General features: G+C 48.9%; 1 protein-coding gene and 1 non-coding gene across 2 annotated transcripts in view; one reads left to right on the top strand and one right to left on the bottom strand.

The window, feature by feature from the left end:
- Nucleotides 1–24,107, top strand: part of LOC128698977 (uncharacterized) — a 384,560-nt gene that overhangs the window by 103,369 nt on the left and 257,084 nt on the right. The window lies entirely within an intron of this gene.
- Nucleotides 6,109–6,227, bottom strand: LOC138853500 (5S ribosomal RNA). The gene has a single exon (XR_011392673.1). It is a non-coding gene; the product is annotated as a 5S ribosomal RNA (ribosomal RNA).

Genomic DNA, 24,107 nt, shown 5'->3' with positions numbered 1-24,107 from the left:
TCTACCCTCCCCACAGTGTAGTTCTACCCTCCCCACAGTGTAGTTCTACCCTCCCCACAGGGTTCTATCCTCCCCATAGGGTGGTTCTACCCTCCCCACAGTGTAGTTCTATCCTCCCCACAGTGTAGTTCTATCCTCCCCACTGGGTAGTTCTACCCTCCCCACAGTATAGTTCTACCCTCCCGACAGTGTAGTTCTACCCTCCCCACAGTGTAGTTCTCTCCCCAAAGGGTAGTTCTACCCTCCCCACAGTGTAGTTCTACCGTCCCCACAGTGTAGTTCTACCCTCCCCACAGTAGTTCTACCCTCCCCACAGTACTACCCTCCCCACAGTGTAGTTCTACCCTCCTCAGTGTAGTTCTCTCCCCACAGTGTAGTTCTACCCTCCCCACAAGGTAGTTCTACTCTCCTCACAGTGTAGTTCTACCCTCCCCACAGTGTAGTTCTACCCTTCCCACAGTGTAGTTCTACCTTCCCCACAGTGTAGTTGTACTCTCCCCACAGTGTAGTTCTACCCTCCCACAGGGTAGTTCTACTCTCCTCACAGGGTAGTTCTACCCTCCCCACAGTGTAGTTCTACCCTCCCCACAGTGTAGTTCTACCCTCCCCACAGTGTAGTTCTACCCTCCCCACAGTGTAGTTCTACCCTCCCCACAGTGTAGTTTTACCCTCCCCACAGTGTAGTTCTACTCTCCCCACAGTGTAGTTCTACCCTCCCCACAGTGTAGTTCTACTCTCCCCACAGTGTAGTTCTACCCTCCCCACAGTGTAGTTCTACCCTCCCCACAGTGTAGTTCTACCCTCCCCACAGGGTAGTTCTACGCTCCCCACAGGGTAGTTCTACCCTCCCCACAGGGTAGTTCTACCCTCCCCACAGTGTAGTTTTACCCTCCCACAGGGTAGTTCTACCCTCCCCACAGGGTAGTTCTACCCTCCCCACAGTGTAGTTCTACCCTTCCCACAGTGTAGTTCTACTCTCCTCACAGTGTAGTTCTACCCTCCCCACAGTGTAGTTCTACCCTCCCCACAGTGTAGCTCTACCCTCCCCACAGTGTAGTTCTACTCTCCCCACAGTGTAGTTCTACCCTCCCCACAGTAGTTCTACCCTCCCCGCAGGGTAGTTCTACCCTCCCCACAGTGTAGTTCTACCCTCCTCACAGTGTAGTTCTACCCTCCCCTCCCCACAGTAGTTCTACCCTCCCCACAGGGTGTTTCTACTCTCCCCACAGTGTAGTTCTACCCTCTCCACAGGGTAGTTCTACTCTCCTCACAGGGTAGTTCTACCCTCCCCACAGTGTAGTTCTACCCTCCCCACTGGGTAGTTCTACGCTCCCCACAGTGTAGTTCTACCCTCCCCACAGGGTAGTTCTACCCTCCCCACAGTGTAGTTCTGCCCTCCCCACAGTGTAGTTCTACCCTCCCCACAGGGTAGTTCTACCCTCCCCACAGTGTAGTTCTACCCTCTCCACTGGGTAGTTCTACCCTCCCCACAGGGTAGTTCTACCCTCCCCACAGGGTAGTTCTACCCTCACCACAGGGTGTTTCTACTCTCCCCACAGGGTAGTTCTACCCTCCCCACAGTGTAGTTCTACCCTCCCCGCAGGGTAGTTCTACCCTCCCCACAGGGTGTTTCTACTCTCCCCACAGGGTAGTTCTACCCTCCCCACAGTGTAGTTCTACCCTCCCCACAGGGTAGTTCTACCCTCCCCACAGTGTAGTTCTGCCCTCCCCACAGTGTAGTTCTACCCTCCCCACAGGGTAGTTCTACCCTCCCCACAGTGTAGTTCTACCCTCCCCACAGTGTAGTTCTACCCTCCCCACAGGGTGTTTCTACCCTCCCCACAGTGTAGTTCTACCCTCCCCACAGGGTAGTTCTACCCTCCCCACAGGGTAGTTCTACCCTCCCCACAGTGTAGTTGTACCCTCCCCACAGGGTAGTTCTACCCTCCCCACAGGGTAGTTCTACCCTCCCCACAGGGTAGTTCTACTCTCCCCACAGGGTAGTTCTACCCTCCCCACAGGGTTTTTGCCTGACCGTGAAACCTACATATATTTCGGCGTAAATGATAGAGGATTATTTCTCGGTTGTGTTAGTGTGTTGACACGACCGATGATACGGTCCGTAGTACGAGATGGCTGAACGTGGAAGAAAGTAGACACTGGATAATTTAATGGTTTTGTAATGGGTACGTAATGTGAGAGTGAAATGGTCAGGGTAGTAGCAAGTTGATAAGTATATTGTAAAGTTGATGAATGTTAGAAATGGAATGTGTTTGAATCGTTTAGTTACCAGATTGTTCTGATTGTTATGGAAATAAATAACATTATTATCCGTTCACTGTTCTTCTCAGTAATAACTTTTGTCTCCCACCGACACTTTCAATATTTCGTTATATTCTGTATTCTTTATGTGCACTAATTTCGCTTTGTCCCATTGCATTCATTGTCATTGACCGAGACCTTCCGCTGGCTTACCTCTCCACTCCTCTAAAAATTAAGGTTTTAATTATAACCATTTTTATTTATTGGTTCCAAGTCCTCTCTTCTTCCCTTAATGACATTAATAATAAAAAAGTCTCTCCTTGTCATAACTCTCCTCCACTTTCTATTAAACTGTTATATATATATATATATTTTTATTCATTTTTTGTAATCTGATATTATCGTTCATGTTACGGAACTTTTTGTATAAATTATTTTTGGCTGTCTCTTGTGATTTATCGTAGTTTCTGTGTAATGTTCTCTTAACACATTCTTATAATGTGGTCGTACCTGAGATGTGCTTGTTGATACTCAAGTGCTATACACAAATAACCCGTATATAAAAGAGAGAAGCTTACGACGACGTTTCGGTCCAACTTGGACCATTGACAGTCACATTGTGTGACTTTGTCAATGGTCCAAGTCGGACCGAAACGTCGTCGTAAGCTTCTCTCTTTTATGTGCGGGTTATTTGTGTATCGTTCCAGTCACGTTATTGTGTCTTTCTTGTTATTTACTGAAGTGCTCTCTTAACACTTCCCTATAATGTGGTACCTGTTATGTACTTGTTTGTAATTTCATCCTAAAATACGTTTTTCTAGGTTATTTTAAGTGTCCCGTAGTTTCTTGTCTCTGGGTTATTCCATTTATTATCATATATAATGTTTGCAGTTGTGTTTTTCTCGCTAATTCTCTCATTCTGTTTAGTTGGGTTGTTCTCTCTCCTGTGCTGGAAAAAAAATCATTCTACATTGAAACCACGGAACGGGAGGGGATTGAACCCCTGCCGTGACTTGTTTGCCGTAGTGTTGTTGCGATTTAGTGAGTCACTTCTTCATTTTACTTGATAGCAGTGTTTATCAAGTATTTTATTCCCCCCCCCCCCCCGCTTATCCTCCTCTGAAAAATCTCGTCTGATTTGAATATCCTTGTAGCCTTCCGATCTCTCTCTCTCTCTCTCTCTCTCTCTCTCTCTCTCTCTCTCTCTCTCGCTCTCTCTGTTTCTCATTTTTTTCTTTCCAGGCCTCCTACGTCCCTCCATTGAAAAATAAATAATAAAACTCACCTTGGCATTTTCATTCTTGTCTGTTTATTTTGTTTTTATTTTGACCTTCACTGCCAGAATACAGTAATCTTTTTTGACAAGTTTCGCTCGGTAGTTTAGATTTTTGGGGAAGTAATGTGGTGTGTGTGTGTGTGTGTGTGTGTGTGTGTGTGTGTGTGTGTGTGTGTGTGGGTACCGGGGCAGGGTAGGGTGTAAACAGCGGGGAACCGTGCATGGTGTTCCCAGCATGGGAGGAATGTCCAAGATCACCCTGGTCGACTCCAGTCCTGGTACCCTCCTCCCAGCGTGATGGAGGAGTTGGAGGGAAGGGGGCGGCGTGGGAGAGGGAGTAACAGGGGAGCGTGGGAGCGGATGGAATCCTCCCCCCCCCCTCTCTCTCTCTCTCTCTCTCTCTGAAATTCAACTTGAAATGCAAATACTTATTTTTTTTAGATAGTATACAGTGTGTAGTTTATATGTAGTGAAATATTGTTAAGGAGAAAAAAAGCCACTAACATGAGTGTCCATCTCTCAGTCGCTGTGACGGGTTTCCAGAGTAGTTGTACCCAGCCAGAGACCAGACCACAAGGTTGAATGATCAACCAACCGAGCTTCGGCACTGGCTCAGATACCTTGCAGAACCCTCTGCGGTTCTCCTTCAAACTATCGAAAGACAGCTGCCTCCAAATTCGGTGACGGCAGAGAGTGGACATGCACATTCGCCATTGTTTTTTTGTAAAATGGTTGCATATTTTGCTTTCTGTTTGATCATGTTATCGATATTCAGTGGTCGATGCATCATACAGCCAGGGTAGTATACCCGTCAAGATTGATGGACTGATCACATCGACTCAAGGCTGAGGGACCGATTACCTCAAACTACTACTGTTCTTCACCATTCTCCTTTGTATGGACTGATGAAGCCACTGTGTGGCGAAACGTTTCCTCATTAAAGATACCTAAGTGTTGCACAGGTGTCTAAATTAAGAGTACTACTACTGTTACTACTATTTTTTAAAGCAATATATATATATATATATATATATATATATATATATATATATATATATATATATATATATATATATATATATATATATATATATGTATATATATATATATATGTATATATATATATATATATATATATATATATATATATATATATATATATATATATATATATATATATATATAGCATTATCAAAGCTTAGTGCTTGGGCAGTACTGATAATGGGTTGAAGAAATATGTTAATTTGGGTTTGAGAAGGATCTGCCTAGTATGGGCCAGTAGGTCTGCTACTGTGTTCCTCCTTTCTTATGTTCCAATGTAAGGCGACATTTTATTGCAGCAACGTTTCGCTCTCCAGGAGCTTTGTCAAGTCTGGCTTGTGCGGGCAAATTTGTCAGTGAACTAAATTAGTTAAACCAATTTTGTACACTGTCAGAGTACTAAATTAGTTAATAAACCACTGTAGTACACTGTCAGAGTACTAAATTAGTTAATAAACCACTGTAGTACACTGTCAGAGTACTAAATTAGTTAATAAACCACTGTAGTACACTGTCAGAGTACTAAATTAGTTAATAAACCACTGTAGTACACTGTCAGAGTACTAAATTAGTTAATAAACCACTGTAGTATACTGTCAGAGTACTAAATTAGTTAATAAACCACTGTAGTACACTGTCAGAGTACTAAATTAGTTAATAAACCACTGTAGTACACTGTCAGAGTACTAAATTAGTTAATAAACCACTGTAGTACACTATCAGAGTACTAATAAACCAATTTTGTACACTGTCAGTGTACTAAATTAGTTAATAAACTATTGTAATACACTGTCAGCGTACTAAATTAGCTTATAAACCACTGTAGTACACTGTCAGAATACTAAATTAGTAAATAAACCAATTTTGTGCACTTCAGAATGCCTTTTCTAACCAGTTTGAAATTTTCATCTCTGTTTTTTCTTTCTCCAGAAAACAAAGTTGATGTCATTGGTCAGAACCAATTTTCCAGTAGTATTTTAAGTATCGCTATTAATTTCCATTCAAATAACTAAAGAATTTCTCAGTTTATCGCCTTGAAAAAAAAAATTACTCACGAAATCGTAATAACACGGTGGTAATAACTCATTCCAAGCGAAGGTAGACAGTCTGTAACACGGTGGTAATAACTCATTCCAAGCGAAGGTAGACAGTCTGTAACACGGTGGTAATAACTCATTCCAAGCGAAGGTAGACAGTATGTAACACGGTGGTAATAACTCATTCCTAGCGAAGGTAGACAGTCTGTAACACGGTGGTAGTAGTAGGTAGTTTATCTGGAGAGAGTTCCGGGGGTCAACGCCCCCGCGGCCCGGTCTCTGACCAGGCCTCCTTAGGTCAGTGTCCCAGGATGCGACCCACACCAGTCGACTAACACCCAGGTACCCATTTTACTGATGGGGAACATAGACAACAGGTGGAAAGAAACACGTCCAATGTTTCTACTCTGGCTGGGAATCGAACCCAGGCCCTCGCCGTGTGAAGCCAGAGCGTTAACCACCAGGCCACCAGAGCCCTAAAAAAAGGTTTAATGCCAACAGCATTTGGTGTTCCCAGGCGGTCACCCATCCAAGTACTAACCAAACCCAACGTTGCTTAACTTCGCTGATCGGACGAGAAGCGGTGTGTTCAACGTGGTATGGCCGTGGTAATAACTCATTCCAAGCGAAGGTAGACAGTCTGTAACACGGTGGTAATAACTCATTCCTAGCGAAGGTAGACGGTCTGTAACACGGTGGTAATAACTCATTCCAAGCGAAGGTAGACAGTCTGTAACACTGTGGTAATAACTCATTCCAAGCGAAGGTAGACGGTCTGTAACACGGTGGTAATAACTCATTCCAAGCGAAGGTAGACAGTCTGTAACACAGTGGTAATAACTCATTCCAAGCGAAGGTAGACAGTCTGTAACACGGTCGTAATAACTCATTCCAAGCGAAGGTAGACAGTCTGTAACACGGTCGTAATAACTCATTCCAAGCGAAGGTAGACAGTCTGTAACACGGTGGTAATAACTCATTCCAAGCGAAGGTAGACAGTCTGTAACACGGTGGTAATAACTCATTCCAAGCGAAGGTAGACAGTCTGTAACACGGTGGTAATAACTCATTCCAAGCGAAGGTAGACAGTCTGTAACACGGTCGTAATAACTCATTCCAAGCGAAGGTAGACAGTCTGTAACACGGTCGTAATAACTCATTCCAAGCGAAGGTAGACAGTCTGTAACACGGTGGTAATAACTCATTCCAAGCGAAGGTAGACAGTCTGTAACACGGTGGTAATAACTCATTCCAAGCGAAGGTAGACAGTCTGTAACACGGTGGTAATAACTCATTCCAAGCGAAGGTAGACAGTCTGTAGCACGGTCGTAATAACTCATTCCAAGCGAAGGTAGACAGTCTGTAACACGGTGGTAATAACTCATTCCAAGCGAAGGTAGACAGTCTGTAGCACGGTCGTAATAACCGATTCCAAGCGAAGGTAGACAGTCTGTAATACCGTGAGTGGAACAATACAAAAATATCCCGTACATAGAGAGACGCATACGACGACGTTTTGGTCCCACTTTGATCATTTACAGGTCACTGTGTGACTTGTGAATGGTCCATTTGGTCCAGTGGTCCAGTTTGGACCATTTACAAGTCAGTGTGTGACATGTAAATAGTCCAAACTGGACCGTAACGTCGTCATTAGCCCCCCCCCCCTCTCTCTCTCTCTCTCTCTCTCTCTCTCTGTAGGTATAAATTTAAAAGTTTAAGGACAATGTTAAAAATAACTTCAAATCTTGTATTGGCGGGCTTTATTAAGAGAAAGCTTGGCTTTCACTTTTAAATTTCCAGTTTTATGAGAAACATTGGTTTCCGTGTAATAACTAGAGAACGCCTAGTCTTGTCGGCTTCAAATCCTTAAACGATGGTGGGTCTTAATTGGAAGTATTTCTGTATTGAATTTGGGCTTTAAATGTGACAATTTTATAATTTTTATAAAATTTAGCTTAAATTGTTCCAGGCAGTGGTTCAGTTGTTTTAGGCAGTGGTTCAGTTGTTCCAGGCAGTGGCTAAATTGTTCCATGCAGTGGTTCACTTCCAGGTGGTAGTTCAGATGCGTCTTTAATGGGGTAAATTTTTAATATGTCCTTATGGTTCCAGCACTCTGTAAATGACCTTTCGGTTCCAGCACTCTATAAATGATCTTTTGGTTCCAGCACTCTATAAATGACCTTTCGGTTCCAGCACTCTATAAATGATCTTTTGGTTCCAGCACTCTATAAATGATCTTTTGGTTCCAGCACTCTATAAATGACCTTTCGGTTCCAGCACTCCATAAATGATCTTTTGGTTCCAGCACTCTATAAATGACCTTTCGGTTCCAGCACTCTATAAATGATCTTTTGGTTCCAGCACTCTGTAAATGACCTTTGGATTCCAGCGGTCTGTAAATGACCTTTTGGGTTCCAGCACTTTGTAAATACACATAATTTGAAGGTAACCCAGCGGTCTGTTTTGGAGGTGGTGGTGTGGAGGTGATGCTGGGGAGGTAAAGCTGATGGAGGCAGCGTTGGAGGTGCCCGAGGAGGTTGAGGGAGGTGATGGAGAGGCAGATATTCCTTCTCTCTCTGCTGGAGGAATGTTCCCCCCTGGTCCAACCTCATTTGCATATTGACCCGGAAACAAGCCAGGCGCCGACACATTCTCTCTCTCTCTCTCTCTCTCTCTCTCTCTCTCTCTCTCTCTCTCTCTCTCTCTCTCTCTCTCTCATCCTCTGCCTATGTTGATGGTTCTGACTCCCACTCGGAGAGAAGACACGAGTTATGTTGGAGTGTACTCTTAATAATGATTATATATGTAAGGAAGTATAATTTATGATTATAGGAAGTAAGAGGTAATGGCGAAGTAGAATTTTAAATTGACTTTGTTTTTGTTTCGTTGCTGACTCAAGCTTGACTTTGATTGACTGAGTTATGAGAGGGATTACTTGTTTCGTTGTTGATTTGAACTTCGGGGTTGACTTTTTCTGTATGCAATTTGCAACGAGAAGGTTGCAAACAACACAACGAGAGCACAGCAACACAATCAGCAACACCACCAGCAGTCCACGCCTCACAACTTTACAAACAAAACACGAGCACCATAAACAGTACACAACAAAATACAGCACAAATAACCTGGAGTCTACCTGGAGGGTATTCCGGGGATCAACGGCCCCGCAGCCAGGTCCACGACCATGCCACGGATAATTTAGTACAAACTGTATGGCAGGAATGTTCTCCTGAGGCTTCTTTGTCTAAACTAACGTGGTGATGGTTTGTGCATCGAAAACGGGAAAACGCACAATAATTATAGATAACTGTGTAAGTAGAGCGAGATGAAAGGATGGGGGAGGCAGTGATGTTGAGGTGTACAGCGGGTGGTGGTGATGCAGATAGTGGTGGTGGTGCGTGTGTGTGTGTGTGGTCCAGAGTATATCTGGTGGTGGTAGTGATGCTATGGTGGTGATAGTCGTAGTGGTAATGTTAGTGGTAGTGGAGATAGTAATTCAGGCTGCTGTCTTCCTCTTGCTGCTGCTGCTGCTGCTGCTGCTGCTGATGCTGCTGCTGCTGCTGCTGCTGCTGATGCTGCTGCTGCTGCTGCTGCTGCTGCTGCTGCTGCTGCTGTTCTTCAGGTGTGTGTGGTCTGGTGTACCTGCTGGTGGTGTGTGGTCCACACCGGGTACTATTTATGCTGCGGCCGCAGCAGATAACATCGCTATACCGTTTTATTTGCTTGTGAACAATTTCGTTAAGGAAATAACACTTCTAGAGCAACTGATAACATTTCTGGAAAAGAGGAGCTGTTACTGCTAACAAAGTGAACCAACTTTAATCTGAGTTACCATTCCCACCCCCATACACACGTGTACGTGTGTGTGTGTGTGTGTGTGTGTGTGTGTGTGTGTGTGTACACCTATATGTGCTCAACTATATGTGGTTGCAGGGGTCGATTCTTAGCTCCTGGCCCCGCCTCTTCACTGGTCAATACTAGGTCACTCTTCCCGCTCCTAGAGCCTTTATCATACTTCTTCTTAAAGATGTGTATGGAACTTGCCTCCACTACTTCACTCTCCAGATTATTCCACTTTCTGACAACTCTAAGGCTAAAGAAATAATTCCTAACATCCCTATGGCTCATCTAGGTTTTCAGTTTCCAATTGTGGCCCCTTGTTCCCGTGTCCCATCTCTTGAAACATTGGAGCCCTGTCCACCTTGCTAATTCCTCTCAGTATTTTATACGTCGTTATGTCCCCCCCCCCAATCTCTCCTATCCTCTAGTGTCTTCAGGTTGAGTCCCCTTAACCTCTCCTCGTAAGACATACCACTCAGTTCCGGGACTAGTCTTGTTGGAAACTTTTGCACTTTCTCCAATTTCTTGACATGACTAGATGTGCGTTCCAGACTGGTGCTTCGTACTCCTGTGTGTGTGTGTGTGTGTGTGTGTGTGTGTGTGTGTGTGTGTGTGTGTGTGTGTGTGTGTGTGTGTGTGTGTGTGTGTGTGTTTCGTGCCGAATAAGCAGAGTGAAAACTTGTTTGTTCAGTTATTCGAAAATCAGTCTTATGATGGAAAAAAATATATAATTGATCTTAATATTAAATAAATTTAAACTTACATATGACACATTAGTAGAAATAGGCTAAAATAAATTATGTTAATTAAGAAAAGTCTAAGTTAGATTTAATGCAATTTTTTTTTATTTTTTTTTTTACATAATTTCCGATGAAAAAAAGTCTGTTGATCCATAAAAGAAAATTTTGGACAATTTCATTTTTTAGTGTTCAATATAAATGCTGTCTTAATGCTGGGAGAGTGAAACACAGGTTCTCATACACGGGGCAAGCGGGTAAGTGGCTGGAAAATAGATTTAATCCAGCGTCATTTCTCAATTAAATCGGCACAAGAGTGGGATGCAGTCTTAACCATGTCGTTGCAATCATCCGCCTGAGTGGGTATCAACTCATGTCATTGTACCCAACATTTCCATTACTGAAAGAAACATAATTGAATCCTCTCTTTTTAATCATGACGGTAAGGTCCTGTACAGGTCCAGTCTTGGATTTTACAAACTTGGACTCTTGTAGAGTCAGTTGTAGACAATCTCAAGCAAGGGTGCTTTCAAAATTGCCGGATTGCTTGATATCCAGCAGGACTTTTTGAGCATTTGGTAAATAGGACATGGAGTGTATTAGACTCGCGTCTCCCTGACCTGTCCTTCATGTTTCGCCCATCGGAGAGCACGTCTCGCTTATTGTATGACCGTACATGGGTAATTCCTAATAGTGTAACGTGTGTACCCACATCAGTGCTTAGGTTGTGGTAGTTTAAAGAGTCTACCCTCATCGTTTCTCATTTTCTTTCAGAAGGGGAGACTGAGACTTAGAGTAAAACTAATAAGTACATGATGCAACTTATACAGACCATAACTGACGTCAGTAACATACTACATATAGGTTATGCAGAGCATTTCGGGCAACTTAGGTTAATTTTGTTCCCAGGATGATACCTACACCAGTCGACTAACCCCCAGGTACCTACTTACTGCTAGGTGAACAGGGATAGCGCCAATGTTTCCACCCGTACCGGAGATTGAACTGTTGTAGCTCGAGGTATGTTGGGAAAAGCATTTGGAAATGTGGGTTTAATTATTATACTTTAATAGGAAGGTTTCAGGTGAAAGAAATATTAAACCCTCGCTGATCATTTTCAACAGTGATCAGGTGTCGACAGTGATCAAGTGTCGACAGTGATCAAGTGTCGACAGTGATCAAGTGTCGACAGTGATCAAGTGTCGACAGTGATCAAGTGTCGACAGTGATCAAGTGTCGACAGTGATCAAGTGTCGAGAGGTGTAAAGTAAAAATAAAAATAGTCAAGAATATTCAGAATTACTCGGGTATTCTTAAATACTCGTTAATCCTTAAACACACAGTGATAATTTTCTTATTCTTGGCAGGTGTTGGTCCAGTGTGGTTATTGTTGGAGGGTGTACCTTGTGGCAGGTGTTGGTCCAGTGTGGTTATTGTTGGAGGATGTACCTTGTGGCAGGTGTTGGTCCAGTGTGGTTATTGTTGGAGGGTGTACCTTGTGGCAGGTGTTGGTCCAGTGTGGTTATTGTTGGAGGGTGTACCTTGTGGCAGGTGTTGGTCCAGTGTGGTTATTGTTGGAGGGTGTACCTTGTGGCAGGTGTTGGTCCAGTGTGGTTATTGTTGGAGGGTGTACCTTGTGGCAGGTGTTGGTCCAGTGTGGTTATTGTTGGAGGGTGTACCTTGTGGCAGGTGTTGGTCCAGTGGGGTTATTGTTGGAGGGTGTACCTTGTGGCAGGTGTTGGTCCAGTGTGGTTATTGTTGGAGGGTGTACCTTGTGGCAGGTGTTGGTCCAGTGGGGTTATTGTTGGAGGGTGTACCTTGTGGCAGGTGTTGGTCCAGTGGGGTTATTGTGTACAAAATACTCACACATACAGTACATCATTGTGTGAAGAACAAAATAGATATAGGCATGGCGAACAAGCGATACAAGATGCACAACGACCACGAGGGGAGTAGAATGGTGACTTTAGGCGTCCCTGTGAACGTATTTGCTTGAACAACCACCTCTTCTGCAACATTGCAAGCTCCTGATGTGTTTGCAACACGAATGATTAGGTCCATTGTTTTTTGATGTTGTTAAAATTGTGAAATTTTCGAATGGCAGATGTTGGGTGTTAGTGTACAGCGGCAATCCAGCTTCGAGAAAAGCGATTTAAAAATAATCTTCATTAGCTTGATATTCCTAGTTTTGAAGGTTCTCGTTATCCATCGTGTCATTACCCTAGCGTACGTGGTAGAGACATTGTTGTGATCTGTGAAAGATGTTTTCTATCGTTCTTGGTTAAGAAAATAAATTTATATGTAAATGATCCGTGTGGATCACTGATAACCAGGAGTATTAGAGATTTGATCCTCCGTCCTGACGTGCTGGAGGTCGACAAGTTATGAACACAGCGGTTACGCACATCCGCACTTACGATGACGGTACTCTGGAAGTAATTAATAATTTTTTTTTAATTCGTAGAGTTGCATTACGAAATTCTTTTGTACTTTTTTTTTTTTGCGTAAATAACTTGTTATAAAAAAATGACAAGCTAATCTGGGTTGTAAGTTTAGGTTTCCGTAAACAATCTAGATGAGGGGATGTTAAAGTTATTAACTTGATGTTGAGTGGATGTTGAGATAGCGAGTGTCTGGCAGATGATGCACTCTTGGATGGTACAGAGTATGACGAGGAAATCTTCACTTGGGCGGTGTTTCGCCCATTGTTGGAGTTATCTATTCAGGACTTCGAAAGCTCTAAACTGAGTGAAAAGTCGCCAAAATGAAGACCTAATTTATATTGTGTATGTGCGTGGCTGCGTGTATATGAATGTGTGTGTGTGTGTGTGTGTGTGTGTGTGTGTGTGTGTTGGAGGGGGTGGAAATGTATGTGTGGTGTGAACCAGGTAATCAGGTACCTGCATCACTAGTTAATTGTAGACAGGACACATTTAAAGTAGGGGGAAGGTGAACATGTCAAGAGGCTAGTTAGGTGTTGCATTACCTGTGTTAACCTGTGGCAGGAATCTTGCTCAGCCGCTCTCATGCTTTTATCTGTAGCATCTCCAGTATTAAGTGTGTAATGTGGAGGTGGTGGGTGGCGCTGGGCGTGTCTCACCTCCACCAATTACTGCAGAGTCTTGTCTCCTGTGTGTCCTACAAGATGTCTAGATACCATCACAGATGCTGCCTCCCCCATCTTCTCCCACCACCCACCGGTGCTTGCTCCCCCTCTCTCTCCACCCCGTGGCTAGTCTGCTGCACCCCCTTCCTCCACCCTCCCCGTCAGTGCTTGTCACTCCTCACTAGTTGAGTGGCTAGTTGTCAGTGACTCCCTATCTTGCAGAATGGGGTACCTGCTTGACGATAACCTCATTGCCCATCCTAAATTTATGAACCCTCATGAGCCTATAACATCACCCTCTTCCACCTTTTGTTCCTCCTTCCCCCCACACGCACAGTCTCTCCTATGTATAATTTTCCTTGCTATGTATAATATTTCTGCTCCGGGATGATTGAGATACCTTAAAATTCCATTTCTCGTGTGTGTGTGTGTACTCACCTATTTGTGGTTGGAACACATAGCTCCTGGCCCTGTGTGTGTGTGTGTGTGTGTGTGTGTGTGTGTGTGTGTGATAGGCTATCTTAAGTGATAGTAATTACAGCTCTGTAGATGAATAGTTCAGAGAACCGACATGTTGATAAATTAGACACATGTGCAACTCTTGGGTATCTTTATTGAGGAAACGTTTCGCCACACAGTGGCTTCATCAGTCCATACTAGGAGAAACTTCAAGTTTCTCCTACGTATGTACTGATGAAGCCACTGTGTGGCGAAACGTTTCCTCAATAAAGATACCCAAGAGTTGCACATGTGTCTAATTTATCAATTACAGCTGTGCTGGAACTAAACCTTAGAAGTTGTTATAGCTGATAAACCATTACTGGAATGTTTGATGATATCCTCGTCGCCTGACTGAAGTCTCCCAGCTCAGGCTGACACATTTAACATCTTGTATGAACCTCCATCCTGTGTGAAGGAATGTAAGAGGGACACATAGCTAGCTTTTATTCCCTCTGTGTCAATATATAGAATGTGGTGGCAGCACACTGCGGATATATCCATTTTTAATTTAATGAATCTAAATTCGTCTGCTTAGCCTGTTGCTCCTCATCTCTCCTCACCTACCTGAAGATGGTGATGAGGATGGTGCTAGGGATGAGGATGGTGCTGGGGATGAGGATGGTGCTAGGGATGAGGATGGTGCTGGGGATGAGGATGGTGCTAGGGATGAGGATGGTGCTGGGGATGAGGATGGTGCTAGGGATGAGGATGGTACTGGGGATGAGGATGGTGCTAGGGATGAGGATGGTGCTAGGGATGAGGATGGTGCTAGGGATGAGGATGGTGCTAGGGATGAGGATGGTGCTGGGGATGAGGATGGTGCTAGGGATGAGGATGGTGCTAGGGATGAGGATGGTGCTGGGGATGAGGATGGTGCTAGGGATGAGGATGGTGCTAGGGATGAGGATGGTGCTAGGGATGAGGATGGTGCTGGGGATGAGGATGGTGCTAGGGATGAGGATGGTGCTGGGGATGAGGATGGTGCTAGGGATGAGGATGGTGCTAGGGATGAGGATGGTGCTAGGGATGAGGATGGTGCTGGGGATGAGGATGGTGCTAGGGATGAGGATGGTGCTAGGGATGAGGATGGTGCTGGGGATGAGGATGGTGCTAGGGATGAGGATGGTGCTAGGGATGAGGATGGTGCTGGGGATGAGGATGGTGCTGGGGATGAGGATGGTGCTGGGGATGAGGATGGTGCTGGGGATGAGGATGGTGCTAGGGATGAGGATGGTGCTGGGGATGAGGATGGTGCTAGGGATGAGGATGGTGCTGGGGAGGATGAGGATGGTGCTGGGGCTGAGGATGGTGCTAGGGATGAGGATGGTGCTGGGGATGAGGATGGTGCTAGGGATGAGGATGGTGCTGGGGATGAGGATGGTGCTGGGGATGAGGATGGTGCTGGGGATGAGGATGGTGCTAGGGATGAGGATGGTGCTGGGGATGAGGATGGTGCTAGCGATGAGGATGGTGCTGGGGATGAGGATGGTGCTGGGGATGAGGATGGTGCTGGGGATGAGGATGGTGCTAGGGATGAGGATGGTGCTGGGGATGAGGATGGTGCTGGGGATGAGGATGGTGCTAGGGATGAGGATGGTGCTGGGGATGAGGATGATGCTGGGGATGAGGATGGTGCTGGGGATGAGGATGATGCTGGGGATGAGGATGGTGCTGGGGATGAGGATGGTGCTGGGGATGAGGATGATGCTGGGGATAAGGATGGTGCTGGGGATGAGGATGATGCTGGGGATAAGGATGGTGCTGGGGATGAGGATGGTGCTGGGGATGAGGATGGTGCTAGGGATGAGGATGGTGCTGGGGATGAGGATGATGGGGATAAGGATGGTGCTGGGGATGAGGATGGTGCTAGGGATGAGGATGGTGCTGGGGATGAGGATGGTGCTGGGGATGAGGATGGTGCTTGGGATGAGGATGGTGCTGGGGATGAGGATGGTGCTGGGGATGAGGATGGTGCTGGGGATGAGGATGGTGCTGGGGATGAGGATGGTGCTGGGGATGAGGATGCTGGGGATGAGGATGGTGCTGGGGATGAGGATGGTGCTGGGGATGAGGATGGTGCTGGGGATGAGGATGATGCTGGGGATGAGGATGGTGCTGGGGATGAGGATGGTGCTGGGGATGAGGATGGTGCTAGGGATGAGGATGGTGCTGGGGATGAGGATGGTGCTGGGGATGAGGATGCTGGGGATGAGGATGGTGCTGGGGATAAGGATGGTGCTGGGGATGAGGATGCTGGGGATAAGGATGGTGCTGGGGATGAGGATGATGCTGGGGATAAGGATGGTGCTGGGGATGAGGATGGTGCTGGGGATGAGGATGGTGCTAGGGATGAGGATGGTGCTGGGGATGAGGATGATGCTGGGGATGAGGATGGTGCTGGGGATGAGGATGGTGCTGGGGATGAGGATTATGCTGGGGATGAGGATGGTGCTAGGGATGAGGATGGTGCTGGGGATGAGGATGATGCTGGGGATGAGGATGGTGCTGGGGATGAGGATGGTGCTAGGGATGAGGATGGTGCTGGGGATGAGGATGGTGCTAGGGATGAGGATGGTGCTGGGGATGAGGATGATGCTGGGGATAAGGATGGTGCTGGGGATGAGGATGGTGCTGGGGATGAGGATGGTGCTGGGGATGAGGATGGTGCTGGGGATGAGGATGGTGCTGGGGATGAGGATGGTGCTAGGGATGAGGATGGTGCTGGGGATGAGGATGGCGCTGGGGATGAGGATGGTGCTGGGGATGAGGATGGTGCTAGGGATGAGGATGGTGCTGGGGATGAGGATGGTGCTGGGGATGAGGATGATGCTGGGGATGAGGATGGTGCTGGGGATGAGGATGGTGCTGGGGATGAGGATGGTGCTGGGGATGAGGATGGTGCTGGGGATGAGGATGGTGCTAGGGATGAGGATGGTGCTGGGGATGATGGTGCTGGGGATTAGGATGATGCTGGGGATGAGGATGGTGCTGGGGATGAGGATGATGCTGGGGATAAGGATGGTGCTGGGGATAAGGATGGTGCTGGGGATGAGGATGGTGCTGGGGATGAGGATGGTGCTAGGGATGAGGATGGTGCTAGGGATGAGGATGGTGCTGGGGATGAGGATGATGCTGGGGATAAGGATGGTGCTGGGGATGAGGATGGTGCTGGGGATGAGGATGCTGGGGATAAGGATGGTGCTGGGGATGAGGATGGTGCTGGGGATGAGGATGGTGCTAGGGATGAGGATGGTGCTGGGGATGAGGATGGTGCTGGGGATGAGGATGGTGCTAGGGATGAGGATGGTGCTGGGGATGAGGATGGTGCTAGGGATGAGGATGGTGCTGGAGATGATGCTGGGGATAAGGATGGTGCTGGGGATGAGGATGGTGCTGGGGATGAGGATGGTGCTAGGGATGAGGATGGTGCTGGGGATGAGGATGGTGCTAGGGATGAGGATGGTGCTGGGGATGAGGATGATGCTGGGGATAAGGATGGTGCTGGGGATGAGGATGGTGCTGGGGATGAGGATGGTGCTAGGGATGAGGATGGTGCTAGGGATGAGGATGGTGCTGGGGATGAGGATGATGCTGGGGATAAGGATGGTGCTGGGGATGAGGATGGTGCTGGGGATGAGGATGGTGCTGGGGATGAGGATGGTGCTGGGGATGAGGATGGTGCTGGGGATGAGGATGGTGCTGGGGATGAGAATGGTGCTGGGGATGAGGATGGTGCTGGGGATGAGGATGGTGCTGGGGATGAGGATGGTGCTGGGGATGAGGATGGTGCTGGGGATGAGGATGGTGCTGGGGATGAGGATGGTGCTGGGGATGAGGATGGTGCTGGGGATGAGGATGGTGCTGGGGATGAGGATGGTGCTAGGGATGAGGATGGTGCTGGAGATGATGGTGCTGGGGATGAGGATGGTGCTGGGGATGAGGATGGTGCTGGGGATGAGGATGGTGCTGGGGATGAGGATGGTGCTGGGGATGAGGATGGTGCTAGGGATGAGGATGGTGCTAGGGATGAGGATGGTGCTGGGGATGAGGATCCTGCTAGGGATGAGGATGGTGCTAGGGATGAGGATGGTGCTGGAGATGGTGCTGGGGATGAGGATGGTGCTGGGGATGAGGATGGTGCTGGGGATGAGGATAGTGCTAGGGATGAGGATGGTGCTAGGGATGAGGATGGTACTGGGGATGAGGATGGTGCTGGGGATGAGGATGGTGCTGGGGATGAGGATGGTGCTGGGGATGAGGATGGTGCTTGGGATGAGGATGGTGCTGGGGATGAGGATGGTGCTGGGGATGAGGATGGTGCTGGGGAGGAGGATGCTGGGGATGAGGATGGTGCTGGGGATGATGGTGCTAAGGATGAGGATGGTGCTGGGGATGATGCTGGGGATGAGGATGGTGCTGGGGATGAGGATGGTGCTGGGGATGAGGATGGTGCTAGGGATGAGGATGGTGCTGGGGATGAGGATGGTGCTGGGGATGAGGATGGTGCTGGGGATGAGGATGGTGCTAGGGATGAGGATGGTGCTGGGGATGATAGTGCTGGGGATGAGGATGGTGCTGGGGATGAGGATGGTGCTGGGGATGAGGATGGTGCTGGAGATGATGGTGCTGGGGATGAGGATGGTGCTGGGGATGAGGATGGTGCTGGGGATGATGGTGCTGGGGATGAGGATGGTGCTGGGGATGAAGATGGTGCTGGGGATGAGGATGGTGCTGGGGATGAGGATGGTGCTAGGGATGAGGATGGTGCTGGGGATGAGGATGGTGCTAGGGATGAGGATGGTGCTAGGGATGAGGATGGTGCTGGGGATGAGGATGGTGCTGGGGATGAGGATGGTGCTGGGGATGAGGATGGTGCTAGGGATGAGGATGGTGCTGGAGATGATGGTGCTGGGGATGAGGATGGTGCTGGGGATGAGGATGGTGCTGGGGATGAGGATGGTGCTAGGGATGAGGATGGTGCTGGGGATGAGGATGGTACTGTGGATGAGGATGGTGCTGGGGATGAGGATGGTGCTGGGGATGAGGATGGTGCTGGGGATGAGGATGGTGCTGGGGATGAGGATGGTGCTAGGGATGAGGATGGTGCTGGGGATGAGGATGGTGCTGGGGATGAGGATGGTGCTAGGGATGAGGATGGTGCTGGGGATGAGGATGGTGCTAGGGATGAGGATGGTGCTAGGGATGAGGATGGTGCTGGAGATGGTGCTGGGGATGAGGATGGTGCTGGGGATGAGGATGGTGCTAGGGATGAGGATGGTGCTGGGGATGAGGATGGTACTGGGGATGAGGATGGTGCTGGGGATGAGGATGGTTCTGGGGATGAGGATGGTGCTAGGGATGAGGATGGTGCTGGGGATGATGGTGCTTGGGATGAGGATGGTGCTAGGGATGAGGATGGTGCTGGGGAAGAGGATGGTGCTGGGGATGAGGATGGTGCTGGGGATGAGGATGCTGGGGATGAGGATGGTGCTGGGGATGATGGTGCTAAGGATGAGGATGGTGCTGGGGATGATGGTGCTGGGGATGAGGATGGTGCTAGGGATGAGGATGGTGCTGGGGATGAGGATGGTGCTGGGGATGAGGATGGTGCTGGGGATGAGGATTGTGCTAGGGATGAGGATTGTGCTGGGGATGAGGATGGTGCTGGGGATGAGGATGGTGCTGGGGATGAGGATGGTGCTGGGGATGAGGATGGTGCTGCGGATGAGGATGGTGCTGGGGATGAGGATGGTGCTGGGGATGAGGATGGTGCTAGGGATGAGGATGGTGCTGGGGATGAGGATGGTGCTGGGGATGAGGATGGTGCTGGGGATGTGGATGGTGCTGGGGATGTGGATGGTGCTGGGGATGCGGATGGTGCTGGGGATGAGGATGGTGTTGGGGATGAGGATGGTGCTGGGGATGTGGATGGTGCTGGGGATGCGGATGGTGCTGGGGATGAGGATGGTGCTGGGGATGTGGATGGTGCTGGGGATGAGGATGGTGCTGGGGATGTGGATGGTGCTGTGGATGAGGATGGTGCTGGGGATGCGGATGGTGCTGATGATGAGGATGGTGCTGCGGATGAGGATTGTGCTGGGGATGCGGATGGTGCTGGGGATGAGGATGGTGCTGGGGATGATGGTGGTGCTGGGATGAGGATGGTGCTGGGGATGCGGATGGTGCTGGGGATGCGGATGGTGCTGGTGATGATGGCACTAAGGGATGGTGAAGGAAAAGGTGAAGGTAAGAGGCTGAAGCGACGGGTTATTTACCAGAGTCCACCTCCCACCACTGTAAGGGCGATATTCGAGCCCCAGGGTTGTTAGGGAGGTAGTAACTGACGCCACAGTTCAGCAGGGAGGGTAACTGGCACCACAGTTCAGCAGGGAGGGTAACTGGCACCACAGTTCAGCAGGGAGGGTAACTGACGCCACAGTTCAGCAAGGAGGGTAACTGACGCCACAGTTCAGCAGGGAGGGTAACTGGCACCACAGTTCAGCAGGGAGGGTAACTGACGCCACAGTTCAGCAGGGAGGGTAACTGACGCCACAGTTCAGCAGGGAGGGTAACTGGCACCACAGTTCAGCAGGGAGGGTAACTGACGCCACAGTTCAACAGGGAGGGTAACTGACTCCACAGTTCAGCAGGGAGGGTAACTGGCGCCACAGTTCAGCAGGGAGGGTAACTGACTCCACAGTTCAGCAGGGAGGGTAACTGACGCCACAGTTCAACAGGGAGGGTAACTGACGCCACAGTTCAGCAGGGAGGGTAACTGGCGCCACAGTTCAGCAGGGAGGGTAACTGGCACCACAGTTCAGCAGGGAGGGTAACTGACGCCACAGTTCAGCAGGGAGGGTAACTGACGCCACAGTTCAGCAGGGAGGGTAACTGGCGCTACAGTTCAGCAGGGAGGGTAACTGGCACCACAGTTCAGCAGGGAGGGTAACTGGCACAGTTCAGTAGGGAGGGTAACTGGCGCCACAGTTCAGCAGGGAGGGTAACTGGCACCACAGTTGAGCAGGGAGGGTAACTGGCGCCACAGTTCAGCAGGGAGGGTAGCTGGCGCCTCAGTTCAGCAGGGAGGGTAACTGACGCCACAGTTCAGCAGGGAGGGTAACTGGCACCACAGTTGAGCAGGGAGGGTAACTGGCGCCACAGTTCAGCAGGGAGGGTAGCTGGCGCCTCAGTTCAGCAGGGAGGGTAACTGACGCCACAGTTCAGCAGGGAGGGTAACTGGCACCACAGTTCAGCAGGGAGGGTAGCTGGCGCCACAGTTCAGCAGGGAGGGTAACTGGCACCACAGTTCAGCAGGGAGGGTAACCGGCACCACAGTTCAGCAGGGAGGGTAACTGGCACCACAATTCAACAGGGAGGGTAGCTGGCACCACAGTTCAGCAGGGAGGGTAACTGGACGACCCGTCACTTAGGAGTAACTGGAGGCCCTCCAACACTGACTCTTGACTGTGGTATCACTTGAAGGTCGAGGGGCACGAGGTGTACGAGTAGTAATGTAAGCTTTATGGCTGCCCACTTCCTCTAGGTGTGATCAAGTTTTTTATTGAATGAGTAGGCAGCTGAGGCGCTCTCTGGTGGTTGTGATGCTGGAGGTATATTGATGTGTGTCACTCTGGAAGTGTTGTAGACCAATTTCTAGGTGTTAGTGTCTGGAAGTGTCAGTGTAGACCAGTGTAGCCTGGTCGTGGACGGGAGGCCTGGTCGTGGACCGGGCCGCGGGGGCGTTGATCCCCGGAATAACCTCCAGGTAACCTCCAGGTAGACGCCTCTGGAAATACGAGGAGTAATTTTCGTCTGAAGGCGTGGAATAGTATTTATGACTTACGACTTCGATTCCATTTAGTAATTTCGTTTTCATCTTTGCATTCTGATCATAGGTTTTTGATTTATTGGCTTGCATGCAATTTGAGTTGAAGTTGCTGAGCTCCGCCACTCTCGTGACATAATTCCATTTTTTCCTATTATTGATGTTGGGTTACTTTGACAAGGAATCAATTTGACAATTTAGGTTTCTATAAAGGTGACAAGGCTGTGTTGTGTGTGTTGCTGTTGAGCGAGTGTGTTCTGTATCCCGGCTGTAAGTGTGTGTTACAGCAAAGTGATTGTGTTCTGTAGCCTAGCTGCAGTTGTGTGTTGCTGCTGAGTGATTGTGTTCTGTAGCCCAGCTGCAGGTGTGTGTTGCTCTTCACTATATTGCTACGAATGCTTCTGTAACCGTATTCGTACTTATACCTGTAATTTTAACTGCATCTGTGTTTTGTACCAGAAGTTGTAACTGTCTTGTATTGTGGGGGAAGTGGGCAAAAATTTTGATGCACTGTCTCGCTGCCTACACCACTACCACCGTCCACACCACTACCACCGTCCACACCACTACCACCGTCCACACCACTACCACCGTCTACCACCACTACCACCGTCCACACCACTACCACCGTCCACACCACTACCACCGTCTACCACCACTACCACCGTCCACACCACTACCACCGTCCACACCACTACCACCGTCCACACCACTACCACCGTCCACACCACTACCACCGTCCACACCACTACCACCGTCTACACCACTACCACCGTCCACACCACTACCACCGTCTACCACCACTACCACCGTCCACACCACTACCACCGTCCACACCACTACCACCGTCCACACCACTACCACCGTCTACACCACTACCACCGTCTACACCACTACCACCGTCCACACCACTACCACCGTCCACACCACTACCACCGTCCACACCACTACCACCGTCCACACCACTACCACCGTCCACACCACTACCACCGTCCACACCACTACCACCGTCCACACCACTACCACCGTCTACCACCACTACCACCATCTACCACCACTACCACCGTCCACACCACTACCACCGTCCACACCACTACCACCGTCCACACCACTACCACCGTCTACCACCACCACCACCATTCACCACCACCACCTCCATCCACCACCTCCATCCACCACCTCCATCCACCACCACCATCCACCACCACCATCCACCACCACCACCCACCACCACCACCCACCACCACCACCCACTACCCACCCACCACCACCCACCACCACCACCCACCACCACCACCACCAACCACCACCACCCACCACCACCACCATTCTACACCACTGCCCACCACCACCACCCACCACCACTGCCCACCACCACCACCCACCACCACTGCCCACCACCACCACCCACCACCACCACCACCCACCACCACCACCACCATTCTACACCACTACCACTGCCCACCACCACCACTGCCCACCACCACCACCCACCACCACCCACCACCACCATTCTGCACCATTACCACTGCCCACCACCACCACCCACCACCACCACCACCATTCCACACCACTACCACTGTCCACCACCACCCACCACCACCCACCACCACCATTCTGCCCATTACCACTGCCCACCACCACCACCCACCACCACCACCACCATTCCACACCACTACCACTGCCCACCACCACCACCCACCACCATTCTACACCACTACCACTGCCCACCACCACCACCCACCACCATTCCACACCACTACCACTGTCCACAACCACCACCATCTTGCCTCAACCCTCTCAATTATATTCATCGTAACGTCGAGGAGTGGCCGCTGTAAAGCTGTTTACGTGTGTGATTTATATTAGTGGTTTGTATACGTGTGTGTGTGATTTATATGCTATGGCAGTGTGTTTATGGTTAACCTTTGGTGTGGTTGGTGCGAGGGTAAAGTTGGTGCCACTAGCTTCCCGATACCAAATATTGGTGTGTCAGAGTATTTTATATCTCTCCACCTGCGACTGTCTACTTTATGGCGCAGTCACTTCCACACCTGACTTGTGAGTACAAGCCACAGGTGCAGTACTGTGGAGCAGAGTACAGGCTGGAATTGCAGGAGACAGGTGTCCCATCATCTGCGCCCTTTTTAAATACCGAAACAATGTTAATTTCCATTAATCCGTAGGAATAGATAGCTCAAATTTTCCACATTCTTTTAGATCTCAGGGTGAAATTGTGCAGTAATCTAGTATTTTTTTTTATTCCATCTAGGACTGGCTGCCTTACTTCCCAGGTTATTTCCATTGACTTAATTTAAACTGGATGCTTTTGGGGTTCAACTCATCCTTATCCAAACATCTGCTTCTCTGTTGTTAGTTGAATAGTTTTCTTACGAACTCCAGACCCATCCTGTGAGTGGTAGTGGAAACTTTACACAGGTACATAATGGATCCAGGGACTGTACCTCAACACTACAGAGGC

The sequence above is a fragment of the Cherax quadricarinatus genome, chromosome 31 (assembly GCF_038502225.1).
Source record: "Cherax quadricarinatus isolate ZL_2023a chromosome 31, ASM3850222v1, whole genome shotgun sequence".
NCBI lineage: Eukaryota > Metazoa > Arthropoda > Malacostraca > Decapoda > Parastacidae > Cherax > Cherax quadricarinatus.
Note: the sequence above shows the minus strand (reverse complement) of the source record. Positions and strands in the feature narration are given on the sequence as shown.